The sequence below is a fragment of the Hemicordylus capensis genome, chromosome 3 (assembly GCF_027244095.1).
Source record: "Hemicordylus capensis ecotype Gifberg chromosome 3, rHemCap1.1.pri, whole genome shotgun sequence".
Taxonomy (NCBI): Eukaryota; Metazoa; Chordata; class Lepidosauria; order Squamata; family Cordylidae; genus Hemicordylus; species Hemicordylus capensis.
The window spans coordinates 284,344,906-284,355,724 of NC_069659.1; the positions used below are offsets into that span (position 1 = coordinate 284,344,906).

At 44.5% G+C, this 10,819-nt stretch overlaps 1 non-coding gene across 1 annotated transcript; it reads right to left on the reverse strand.

Moving 5' to 3' along the window:
* Nucleotides 1-8,290: 8,290 nt before the first annotated feature.
* On the reverse strand, nucleotides 8,291-8,359 carry TRNAA-GGC (transfer RNA alanine (anticodon GGC)). Its single transcript has one exon. It is a non-coding gene; the product is annotated as a tRNA-Ala (tRNA).
* Nucleotides 8,360-10,819: the final 2,460 nt, after the last annotated feature.

The following is a 10,819-nucleotide window of genomic DNA, read 5'->3' on the forward strand; positions in this document are numbered from 1 at the left end:
TATTTAAGGTGTCTGGGATGGCCATGCATTGAGACAACGATACGTCTGAACAAACTCTCATTGGAAAAAATTATTCTCACCCTAAAAGTGGTGAATGCTGTGTATGATTACTGAGAAATAAGTTCAAATGAAGCTGGATTTTGTTCTGAGAAAATATGCATAGGAACCGGCTGCATTGTCTTATACAGACAATTTGGAGGGAAGGTTTGGCTGAAGTAGGGGCAATCCTTCCATGAGGCAGGGTGAGGCAGTCTCCTCAGGCATGGGTGTGAGGAGGGCTGCAGGGTTGTGGCAAGCACTGCCACTCCTGCCACCACAAGCAAAACTATTCTTAGATGGAGGCGTGCCATATTATCCTTCACCTCAGGCCCCAAAATGTGTCGGACCACCCCTGGGTTGAAGGGGGCGCACTTCCTTACAAAAGCATCTACAAGGGAAGTGGAGCAATCTAGACTGAGACCATGACAAGGGTTAAAGTGCCCCTCCCCAGTGCCACAGTCCTGATCCCATCCTTTGCAGCTAATATTTACCTTATAAAAACCAAGCTTGCAGGGCCAAACTAGACCTTGAATATCAGTCACTGTGTAGTTTGGCTCATAAGGCTGCTGTTCCTTGCATTAGAACAGAGTCTGACGTCCAGACTAAACTATTCCTGAGTAATCCTACTAAAACTGAGTCATTTAGGCCAAGGATTCTCAACGTAGGGTCCCCAGATGTTATTGGACTTCAGCTCCCATAATCCCCAACCAAAGGACTCTGGGGCTGAGGATTATGGGAGTTGAAGTCCAATAACATCTGGGGACCCAACGTTGAGAATCCCTGATTTAGACTACTCCCTGGGTAGCACTATCCGATCCAGTACATTAATCAGGATATCAGCCAGCATTAGGACAGTTATATACAGGACAGAATACACCACTGTCCTCTCCTGGCTGCAGTTGGAACTGCTAGCTTATGTGTGTCCCAAACCTTCAACCCACCACACATGAATTAAATGTTTGTTTAAATACTACCTTTCATCATCATCATCAGCAACAAGAAGTTCTAAGTGGTTTACACAGAAAAAGAATAAAAAGCAGAATATATGGGGGAAGTGCTAAAGTGAATCTGGAAGAACACAGGCGGGTTGGAAGGGGTCAGCAACCTATGGTTGCATGCTTTTTTCCTTTCTTTCTTTTTAATGAGTGGCACTCATGGCCAGCTGTGCCATGCCCATTGCCTAAAGTGTTGGAGGCTGCTGGGCCAGCATGGCATCCCTCCTGGAGCCACAATCCCCCAGCAGTCCCAGTTGCAGCCAGAAGTGCAGGGGCAGGGCTGTTGCCTCAAACAGAGGAAGAGCCATCGCACAGAGTGTGGGCATGGATGGGATGGGCAGGGCAGGCCACAACAGGACAGTGCGGGCTTGAGAAGGGAAAGAGAACCCACGTGGGAGGTGCCTTAAGCGGTGTGGGGATCCCTGGAGGCCGGGAATGGGAGGATAGAGGTCTGGGTCCTCCGGAGAGAGGCCAGGCCAGCAGGAGGAGAGAAACAACTCTCTCCTCATTCCGTCCTCTGCAGCTCTGAGGCCCTTAGTGGCCGATGAAACCATGAATAAGTGAAAACCTGGCACTGAAAGGCTGCTGAGCTGCTGCATCCTGTCTGTCTGTTATAACAGGCAGCCACCGCCCCCACACCTCCTATCTGACCCACCAATAAGATCTAAAGGACCAGGTAAAGTTGTACCGTCGAGTCGGTGTCGACTCCTGGTTTTCTTGGCTGTGTGGCCAGCCACACTCCTGGCTGTGTGGTTTTCTTTGGTAGAATACAGGAGGGGTTTACCATTGCCATCTCCCGCGCAGTATGAGATGATGCCTTTCAGCATCTTCCTATATCGCTGCTGCCTGATGTAGGAGTTTCCCACATTCTCTGGGAAACATACCAGTGGGGATTTGAACTGGCAACCTCTTGCTCCCTAGGCAAATTATTTCTCTGCTGCTTAGACCTCCCCAATCTCAAGGCAAGGGCACTGCAGAAAGGTGCTTACAGTGTTTATTGCTTGAGATGACTCATGGTATGAGCCAAGCCACACATATGAGCCAAGCCACAGTGTCCTCTGCATCCAGGATCAGTGCCAGTCTCATTTGCTGGGCGGAATCCCCTGAATGACAACACTCAGCATGGCGATTGTTAACTCCCAGAGCACAAGCCAAATCCATCACCAAGTCAAAGAGGCATCTTTTTAAAGTGGCGATTCTCTTTATTTAGCAGGGAGAGAGCCATCCATTCCTAGCACAGCATTCCTCCAGTGGCTGTTGCTGGTGTCTTGCTTATGCTTCTTTTTAGATCGTGAGCCCTTTGGGGCCAGGGAACTATTTAATTAATTTATTAATTTTTTCTGCATGTAAACCGCTTTGGGAACTTTGGTTGAAAAGCAGTATTAAGTATTCATTGTATTGTATTGTATATCTATATCTGTGCGTAAACTGCTTTGGGAACTTTGGTTGAAAAGTGGTATATAAATATCCATCGTATTTGTATTTGTATTCGTAAATCTAAACTGAACTGAGTGTATTTCCATGCCATACAACAAACTCTCCCTGGCTGAGGCAGCTCCTGATACCCTGGAGGATGTGTGGGAAAACTCACAAGATCACACGCAGGGTTCTTGCAGTGCTTCAGCTATACATCCAGGCCGCTCTATTTGCTCTCTAAATCCTTTTGCTACATCACCAAAAACATGAGAACAGCTTTGCTGGGTTAGACAAAAGGTCTGACTCATCCAGCAACCCCAGTGGCCAACCAGATGCCTCTGGGAAGCCCACCAGGAGCATTTCCAAATGAGGCTTTTAGCTTGCTTCTCCTCTGGAATGGAGGATGTACATTCACATATCAGCCAGATTTATCCTAAAGTCGCACTCCAGACATAATTCAGCTTTTTCATTGTGCAGCGTTAGAACATAGCCTGATTTATGTCAGGGGTAAAAAAAACCACCACTTGTTGCATCAGTTTTTCAGTGGGGGGTGGGATTCAAACTCACAGTAAAGCCTTGCAGTAAACCTGCTGTCTGGAAATGCTCCAGCAGGATATGTAGGCAAATAGCCCCCTCACTGTGGCTCCTCACACCAACTAACATTCAGTGGTATACTGAACATGAACTGCCAAGTACTACAGCTAGTACAGGCTGTGCTTGGTTGGATTCCATCAAGGTGCTTGGTAGAGCTGGCTTCTATTCTGTGCACTGGCAGAGAATGCTGGGCATTCAACAGCTCTGTCTTTGGGTATGCTGCATTGTTGAGAACATCTCATAACAATACTTCTTCCTTCTCAATTGTGTTGGAATAGGAGCCTTGCAATTGTGAAGCAAGGATGAAAACTGGTCCATAATGAATTGTGACACCCCCCCCGAGTCTGTTGCACAATACACTGATGGCCTGATTGCCTAACTCATTACTTGAACTCTTGCTTATCCAGTGCAGTATCCCTTCTGTGGTTTGGTTTTGTTTTGGCTTAAATGCACCACCTGCGTCCCTGTTCTGCCAAAGAAGCTGACGGTTCAAATGTCTTTTTTGCCTCAAGCATGCATGTGACTTCTGGGTCACTTTATCATCCTTTGGGGTAGGCAAAGGTTGGGGGAGAGTTTTACGACATGGCAACTGCTAGGAGGAAGGCTTCCTCCTCATTAAATTAATAAGCTCTGTCGGGAAGCAGAAAGCAGCCCCCTCAACACTGCAGGATGTGAACTACGTGGGCAGTTGAGTTACGAGAGCAGAAGCAGAATGTGCCCATTAGAGAGACACCAAAGGATGGAAATGTAGACAGCAGCACCAGAGGGAAACCTCTCATCAGATTTCCCCCTCACACAGGGCTTTTGCAGTGAGGAAGGACTTGAACAACAATGTTCTAATTAGAGATGTGCAGAACCAGTTTGATCATGAAATGGACCACTGCAAACCAGGCCGATTAGAATGGTTCCATCATGAACCACTTTGAAACTGTTTGAGCTGGTCCATCGAACTGACTGACCTAGACAATTGGTTCAACTGAACTGGTTCACACGTACCCATGGTTTGGTCAGAATTTGGTTCATATTTAGACCGAACCATGGCTAACTCCTTCGAATTGGGCAAAGAGGCACCTTTTTAACGTGGTGATTCTCTTTATTAAGCAGGGGGAGAGTAACTGGCCCTATCCACTCCCAGCACAGTACTTCCAGTGACTATCGTATATTTCTTTTTAGATTGTGAGCCCTTTGGGGACAAGGAGCCTTTTTATTTAGTTACTATTTCTCTATGTAAACCGCTTTGGAAACTTTTGTTGAAAAGCGGTATATGAGTTGTTGTTGCACACCCCTAATCCTAATCATCCAGAAGTTCTGATGAGACCATGCATATCACTGCAGAAGCCTGCTGCAGTGAGGGGAGGGCGGATTTGACAGAAATGTGTACATAGCTGATATGAGCAGAACTTTGTCAGGCTGCGTTGTAATGGTGGAGTTTGACCAAGGAATGTTGCCAAGCTGCTGAATCCATCAGAAATGGGAGGAGAAGCTTCAGAGAGCAATTATCTGAAGGTCCTGTTGTTCAAAAGTTTGTTCACTGGCATTCAAGAATCCTCCTTGGTGTTGTTGTATTCATTGTGATTTCTAAACCCCAGGGCCAGATTATGACATGTTGAGACCTTATATTATGTTAAGCTTAAAAGTCCCCATAGAATTACAAAACAGGTCCTGTACCAGTGCATATCTCTCACCCTCCTCACCACACTGCTCATAGTAACAGCAGCATTCATCTGTGATGACAGTTGTTGGTCTAAACAGGGCCCTGGTCTAATAAAATGTTGATATAATTTACATTTATTTCTGCACAGATTTATAAACTCAATATGATAAATAATTGTGTAGCTATATAAGTATATTTTATCAGAACAATAATGTTCATTTTAGACTCTTTTTCTCCTTTTATTTTTCAACCAATTATGTAAAATTTGAAATTTAAACATTTTGGGGTATTTAAAGGCTCATCATAATGTGAAGCCCTAAGCATAAATCCGGAACTGCTAAACCCACTTAGTTTGTGCCTAAATCTTACTTAGCTTGTGCCAAAATCCGGCACTGCTAAACGCACACTTATCTTACCAATCCCTGGAAAACAGCTACATAGGAGACAGTGGAACTCCCTTTGCTTTGACTAGGAAGTTTTTTACACCTGGTTTTTAGTTTGCATTTCCTGCGAAACGGAGATATCACATATCATTCACATATTGGCCAAATTTACTCCGAAGTCCCTGCGAGCTATCAGGGAGCACTTTACACAGGATTCAGGTATTTCATTGCACTTTAAGAGTGTAGCCCAATTTATATCCGGGGTAAAAAAAAAATCCACTTTTTCCATAGATATTTTTGGGCAACTTCAAACTCACAGTAAAGTCTTGCAGTAAACCCACAGTAAAGCCTGCTGTCTGGGAAAGCTCCAGCTGATGGAAACACAATTAGCATTGCATTTCATTTATTTGCTGATTGAGAACAATCTCTTTTTGTGTCAAGCTCAGATCACGTGCCATGACAGGCAGGCCTAGGAGTGCATGGCAGAAATTGATAGTTAAGAAATTCAGTCCAGCAAAAAGAAAGGGGGTAAAAAAAGCCCGGTATCCTCTTTGGAATTTCCTATTTCCCACATTGCAATTATTATGATATGCCAAACAACCTGCAATTAGATTACCAAGCAGACTGGTTTCTGTGGAAATATGTTCACATAATGACAAAATAGTTAAAAGGATTCCCACCACCTGATATTCTCAAGCCAACTTCAAATGCCAGTTATGGATGTCAGGCAAATTGGGGAGGAGAGCTGGCCTTGTGGTAGCTGCTTCCAGCCCGGCCACACACAGAGATGGGCACCTAGAGTGCCTGTCTCTTGTGGGAATCCCCCAATGCCTTGCGCATATTGCACATAACCCCTGCTGTTTTAGCAAAGAGGCACCTTTTCAACGTGGTGATTCTCTTTATTTAGCAGCGGGAGAGTAACTGGCCCTATCCACCCCCAGCTCAGTACCTCCAGTGACTGTTGCTGGTGCCTATCTGATGTTTCTTTTTAGATTGTGAGCCCTTTGGGGACAGGGATCCATCTTATTTATTTATTATTTCTCTATGTAAACCTCCCCGAGCAATTTTTTGGAAGGGCAGTATGGAAATCGAATGAATGAATGAATGAATGGTGCATTGTGGTATTCCTGGAGACCGGAACGTGTTGTCCTGGCATGTCCTGCCCTCCTAGAACAATAAATCATTCGTCTGGCACCCGGCCACTGCCCCGCCCAGTTGTGTGAGCGACCTCTAGGTCTAGCAATGGCTGACAACTCAGGGCCACTCCATTCTCCAGTCATAGTTCAGGGCCAGGAAGTCTATTTCTCTATTCTACCTGATTCCTCCACAGATGGCAAGGCGCTCTGTCATCAAGTTAGGAACACCTTGCAGCGAAGGCGTCACCGTTTTGGAGCACCTGCTGCACTCAAACATGGCCAGGGCATTACGCTCCAAACCCAGAAGCAATGGAACATGAAAGTGAGGACTCGCTCCATTTCACCATTTTCTTTTCTTTGAATGAAACTGCAGGCAAAGGTTCCGTTATGTCTTTATGAACAAGGTTTCTGGGTAGTGGTATGAGGCAACAAAATTCTAAAGTACTTCTAATGCAGTGATGGTAGTTGCTGAACTGGGAGCTTGGTAATACATCTATATTAAATAGAAGTATTTAATACATTTAATACTTAACCTTTCAGATTAAGTAATGGTATATATAGTGGTGAGACCTTGTGAAAAAGGCTTTTGCGGGGCCAAAGGCAAGAATAATTTGTCCCCCCTCCCACATTGTGTAAGAGATTCTTGATAACCCAAAATTCCTGCAACCAGGAATAAATGAGGGCTCCAAAAATCCTCACATTGCCATGGGTCCTTTTTATGGTGCTGGCTGTCAAGAATCCCAAGACTCAAGAAGACACAAAGAGAAGTGAGAAGGTTATGATTAATCAAAGCAGATTTATTTTCTTACCAATATTCAGATGAATCGCAGTATATACACTCAGTGATTTCCCTTTCCCTCACAGCAACTAAAATAATATCTAACTGACACCCTATAGATTGCTAGAGCTTTCACTCACTCTTTGTGGCTTCTCTCCTGAGCTTACCAAGAGAAACCGATGTTCCCCTTTTTGCAAGGTATCAGGTGTGTCAAGTTGGGCAATCTTCCTCTATTTCCTTCGGCTTCAGCGTCCACTGGTCCCGTCGACCTGCTCCTGCTCCAGATCAGGGTCCTAAGTACCCTCACCCTCTCACCCCCGCATCAACAGTGATTGGATGGAGAAGGGGTCTTGACCGTCCATGACCCCTCGCTCAACCTGTAACTTCTGACATTTAACACCATTGGCCAGGGAAGAGGAACCAGGTGTGCTGTATGACCAGGAGAGATATGAAAGAGGAACCAGGTGCAGGTCGAGTGACCCCCTCCTTCAGATGGAACATTTGGGAGGGAGCATTCTCGATATGAGTTACCAAAAAATGAGGAAGTGTGTCTGAACTGACAGGCCGATTCTCTCTAGATTTAGACAGAAGCCTTTTGTGGGGGTTGTTTTGGACAGCATGGAAAATTTGCTGAAACAGGGGAGCTTGAAACAGGGGAACACTCACTCATGTGTTCATGCTAAGACCAAGGCCTAAACCGTATCAAGCAACCAGACTCAAGTCAAGCGTTCATCTAATACAATATGGCTAACCCATCCATGCACATATGCAATATAAAATTGGCCGGATCCGGTCTTACAATTGTTACAGCCCTACCAAAACAAGAGGAGTATCTGCCATGCTATAGTGTATTGAGGGGTAGACCAGTGTGTATTGGGGGGGGTAATGTATTGCTACACTATGCTATGCTAGTGTATTGCTATGTGTATTGCATGTGTATTGCTATGCTATGCTAGTGTATTGGGGGTAGACCAATTGGGGGGTGTATTGGGGGGTGTATACTGCCCCCCCAGCCCTCCCTTCAGACAGCCCTATTTGTGAATATGGTGTTAGGGATAGAGTTCCAGGCCTCCTATCACTGCCCTGTGGCAAGTACGGAAAAGAAGTGCTGTAACCAACAGTCTACTAATGTCAAAGGAACATAGGATGCTGCCTTATACTGAGTCAGCATAAGGCATATAATTGTCAATTATGTTATTATGTGTTAATTATTTAAGTATGTGGTCCTTAGTATTGTCAACACTGACTGGCAGTGGCTCCCCAAGGTTTCAGGCAGGAATCTTCCCAGCCCTACCTGGAGAGGCCAGGGATTGAACCTGGGACCTTCTGCATGCCAGGCAGATGCCCTGCCACTGAGCCACAGCCCTCTAGACATCCCATGGCTCACCTGATCAGCATATCCACACAACCAAAATGGTGGTAGCATTCAGATGCATCCCCTTTGTTTTTGAGGCAGCTTGAAAACGTTTTGCCCCATGTACACAACCAAACCAGTTGAAGGAAGGCCAATTATTTAGGCAGCTCGTACTAATTCTTGCCTCAGGTCCAGGAGCAGCATAACAAACAGAAAGTAAGGAATAGAGGCAGATTGCTGCACACTACAGTTTTGGGTCCTACAGTAATAACTCCAAGGATTGTAGGAAAATGAGGAGTGGTTGTGTTTGCTCCCAGAAATTCCAACCTTCATAGCTATAATATAACTGAGTGATCATGAAGAGCTTGTGCTTCTCCTGGCCAATCATGGCTCACACTTTCTTGGAGAAACCTGCTTTGCAAGGGTGGTTTGAGCTAATCTTTGGCACGGCATGGTGAGTCTTTCTGTAAATCCAACTGTTTGAACTTACTCAGTTTGAGCTTGTCTAATGGCCGGGTGGCTCAGTGTATGATGAGTATTGTTCCTGTAAATGAAATGGGTGAAAGGAACATACAGTTTTGGCCCAGAACACAGGAAGTGTTTAACTTTGCCTTTCAGCTTCTGAGGAACTAAAGGAGGAAAACATAGTTAATCAAATTACAATCATGTGGGTCATAAGAACAGGCCCATAATGTTACCTTAAAAGTCAATTATTAAATCTTGTGCTTCCCTTAACATATGCACTGTGCATATGAGAACTTTTGAAATATTATGCCTACTACTGTGGGAAAATAATTGTTGGTAGCCTTGACATGTGGGCTGTTTAAGTTGCCACTTTATTGTTGGGACTTGGTTCACAGGATGTATTTATTTATTTAAAATATTTATATCCCACCCCTCCAGTGCAATACTGCTAGGGTCAGCTTCCAACAATAGCCAAACAAGAAAACAGATAAAACACAAAACAGAACAACATTAATAGAAGATCAAGTAAAACAAATCCAATTAAACTGGACTTTAAATAATAATTAACCCATCTGATACAAGCTGCAGTAAAAGACATTTTAAAAAGCCTCTCTAAACAGATTTGTTTTAAGATCTTTTTTTAAAACGCTGAGGAAGGGAGCACAGTGAGCTTCTTCCGGAAGCGCATTCCAGAGCTGAGGGGCCAAGCTGAGAAGACCCTGTATGGTGCTCACATCTTTGGCTTTTGGTGGATGAACGACTCCATGCAATTAAGTTCACAAACAAAATCTTGTTACAATTCAGTTTCCATGCTTTAGCAGCACACAAAGGGTGTGCAGGATAGACATGGCCTTGCTCTTGAGCCGTTCCAGAGAACATCCTCCAGTAATTTTAACAGTGAAATGGAAAAACAAGGGGGATGTCTGTGTTTAAATTGTCCTAGATTAGAAGTGACGTAGAAAAACAACAACTGAGCCCAGCTAAGTGGTTTCAACAAGGGGAGTCTGATTAACTTAATTGCTGCAATGCAAACAGATGGGAGAGGTAGAGTTCCTCCTCCTCTGCAAATTATGAATAAGGGCATATTGCAAGCCTGACATTGCAGGGCCAACTTGGGTCATCCTTGTTGAGTGAGGTACTGTTGACAATTGAGGGCATTTGGGATCAAACTGTTGTTGCATTGTTCCAAACTCTGGAGGTAGACAAGCTGAAAGGCTCTCTGTCTGTGTATTATGTTTAAACACTGCAGCAGGTCTGGACAAATGAAGTACTGTGCCCTTCCCATATCTCTACCTTCACATCGCGCCTGGAAAACAATGACTTAGCACTGGGAGTAGAGAGAGGGGGAAATGAAAGCAAGAGTTTAATGGATTTATAAGGAGCACTCTGGACATGTTTGAACATTCCTGATATAATTTTGCTAGACTTGCGACAGACAGGGGACATAAACGTGATACAGTATAGTCTGCATCTGTGTGGTTTCTAAACTGTTCGATAAGACTTTATGCTGGATTACTATTGAAATAGGTTGGATAAGGACCAAACAGCAGCTGATTTAAATAAATTACTGTAACATGCTTGTGAGACTTCTATGAGAGTATGCAAGGATTTAGGCAGGGCTGGGTGTCTTAATTATCTAGAGCAGGAAAGAAACACATCAACAAAAAGAGAGGACACTAAACTGGGAGGAGTGGCAAATCCCAAGTGAGGACAAATAACAATGTAGCTTACGGGCTCTTCCAGGTGGTAGTTTATTCCATCATGAACGCTGATTGTTCTGGGGGATTTTGTGCAGCAACCAGGCAATATTCTTAGCATCTTGTTCCGGGTTTGCCATTCTCCTGTGAAACACCCATTTCTTTTTGTTGCTCAGTTATTCTGAATCAACAGCAGCAATGGAACAGCTTGCACAACGAGGAGAGGTGTAGATGGCATAGCACAACTCCTCTGGGGCTGAGACGGAGTGGTTTTCTGCATCAGTGGTGACACATTGGAGGGCTGGCTC